General features: G+C 43.2%; 1 protein-coding gene across 1 annotated transcript in view; it reads left to right on the top strand.

Annotated features, from left to right (window-relative positions):
- DRAP1 (DR1 associated protein 1) overlaps positions 1–2817 on the top strand; it is an 11884-nt gene that overhangs the window by 672 nt on the left and 8395 nt on the right. The window lies entirely within an intron of this gene.

The following is a 2817-nucleotide window of genomic DNA, read 5'->3' as shown; positions in this document are numbered from 1 at the left end:
GGGGGGGGAGACACCCCTTGCCCCGTTCCTCCAGGGGCCAAGCTGAGCATTTGCTGCCCCCCATAAAGGGTCTTTCCACCTCTGGCAAATCCTTAACTTGGTTTATTGGCTGTCTTGTCCTTGTAGGTAAACTATGGTTTATGGCTTCAGGATAGCATATCGCCTTCCCGATGTGCTGTTTGGGTAACCCCTGTCATTTCCTAGACAGCAGTAGAATCGATCAGCCTGGCTGGGGATTATGGGCGTTGCAACCTGCGATGGCAGGTAGAGATTATAAGGATTACGGTCCAGCGCCATTTAAAGTCTCAAATTATTTTGATCATGTTCACCTTACTTAGGCTGTCTTCTTCACTGTCCCTGCCTAAATCACCATTATAATAATCTTTTTTTTATTTTGCTACCTATTAGGACACTAAAAATATTTTGGTGTTACCCTTGAATTCTTTCCCATTGGATAATGCTGTTGTTTTGAGTAATCCTTCTACCGCACAATTGCCGTTTCTTGTTTCTTGCTGATCCCGGTCAGGCTACAATTAATCCTCAACTTACGACAATTCATTTAGTGACTGTTCCAACTTACAACGGCACTGAAAAAAGTGACGTGACCGTTTTTCACCCTTACGACCTTTGTAGCATCACGTGGTCAAAATTCAAACGCTTGGCTACTGACTCACATTTATGACGGTCGCAGTGCCCCGGGGTCATGTTTGCAACCTTCTGACAAGCAAAGTCAGTGGGGAATCTGGATTCACTTAACGACGGTGTTACTAACTGAACAACTGCGGTGATTTCCCTTAACAACTGTAGCAAGAAAGGTTGTAAAATGGGAGCAAAACTCACCTAACAACTGTTTCGCTTAGCAAGACAAATTTTGGGCTCAACTGTGGTCGTAAATGGAGGACTACCTGTATTACGACTTATTGTGTTTTTATTTCCAGTAGCTTAAAGGGGGGAACCTCATTTTTCAATTTATTGGAAAACCTTATTTCCCATCCTTAGGATGTTATAATGGCTGTATATTAAACTATGGTTTGTTTTAGCTCTGGTTTACTACGGGAGCTTCAATCGCTTGGGCTCAGTCTGAACTGGGCCATAATGCAGTTCATCGGTGGCTTAGCTGTTACGCCAAGTTAAACATTCGGTGTGTAAATCGTGGTTCGTGGCAGAGTGTGTTGTGCCATCCACCGACGTGTGGTTAAGTCAACAAACCTAGGTTAAGCCATGGGCCTTTCAGAGAGCGCTTGGCTCTCCTTAATACAACCTGTTTTTTTTCTCTTTATGTTTGTCCATCTTTCTTTGTTTACACTCATTATTTAAATAAACACATTTGCCGTACCTGTAAACAACTTGGTTGCGTTTTAACTCTTTCCCTGGTTTTGTACCATGAAAACATTCCAAGATTAGCTTTTATACCTCTGTTTTCTGAAGGTGTAAAAGGGTTTTTTTCCCCTTCTATCTAGTTGATGTCTAGGAAGAGTCTCCGTCATCCAGGTCATCGTGGTATCAAAAATGCTTTTTATTTTGGAAAAGGCAACCGGACGGATTTTTCTTCTGGTTGTCCTCAACATACGACCACAATTGAGCCCAAAATTTCTGTGGCTAAGTGAGACATTTGTTAAGTGAATTTCCTCCCATTTTGCGACCTTTCCTGGCCACCGTTGTTAAGTGAATCACTTGTAGTCGTTAAGCTAGTCACACGGTTGTTAAGTGAATCTGGCCTTCCCCTTGACTTTGCTTGTCAGAAAGTCACAAAAGGGGGTCACGTGACCCCGGGATGCTGCACACCGTCGTAAATAGGAGCCAGTTCTAGTGTCCAAATTTTGATCACGATGCTGCAACGGTCCTAATTGTGGAAAACGGTTGTAAGTCACGGTTTTCGGTGCCGTCGTAAGTTCGGACGGTCACTAAATGAATTGCTGTAAGTCGAGGACTATCTGTATTCTCTCCTGGTGTGCCAGCTTTTCTGCTTTATTCCGTACAGTAGTGGCCAAAATTGTGGAAACCTTTTGGAAAAAGTGTATTTGTGAGGTTTGATGGCTGATAACAACACTTTTTGGGGGGAGCAGTACCATAAAGTTATATAGCGACGGATAGATCGTTTAATCAAGCACGTAATGCAACAAAGTTTGTTCAGTTATCTGTATTCTGTGAAAAGTTATAGCCAAAGAGCCAGAAAAAGGAAGCACAACTTGCTTAGGTTGATCTCAGGTAGCTTTCCTTCATCTGACGTTAGCCAATGAGCACGGGTCTTTAGAGAGCCAATCGGGTGTCCTCTTGTTTTGCCGATGAGCCAATCAGATCACAGTAAGATTCAGTTATCGATGTCCCGTATTGCAGCTGAGCGGAGGACATTTGTCAGTGTGTGATGTGATCGCTATCAAGTTGTGGGGGGTTTTTTTGTGTTCTTTCCTTTAGCGAGCTTGCAAAACGTAGTAAAATTAAAGCCATGGTGCAAAGAGCTGACTGGTCGCCCAGCAAGCGATGTAAAATAGTATTATTAAGCGAACAAGGCTACAGCTACAAAGAAATTAGTAGAAAAATGGGTGGGAACATTACCAAAGGTGGCATTTCTAAGTTTTTGAAGAGGTATAAGAAGACTCAGTCACTACAAAACCACACTGGCAAAGGCAGGAAAAGGTGCACAACAGCAAACGACGATAGAAGAATTAAGAGGCTGTGCCTACGAGACAGAGGAAAATCATCGGGGTGTATACAAGATGAAATGGCGCAATGCAGTGTGAAGTTGAGTGCAAGGACTGTTCGGCGCAGACTGCAGGAATTTGGCCTAAAATCTAGAATTCCACGAAAAAAGCCACC

This window comes from Protobothrops mucrosquamatus, unplaced genomic scaffold (genome assembly GCF_001527695.2).
Source record: "Protobothrops mucrosquamatus isolate PMUCROS unplaced genomic scaffold, P.Mucros_1.0 scaffold3146, whole genome shotgun sequence".
In the NCBI taxonomy this organism is placed as follows: Eukaryota; Metazoa; Chordata; class Lepidosauria; order Squamata; family Viperidae; genus Protobothrops; species Protobothrops mucrosquamatus.
Note: the sequence above shows the minus strand (reverse complement) of the source record. Positions and strands in the feature narration are given on the sequence as shown.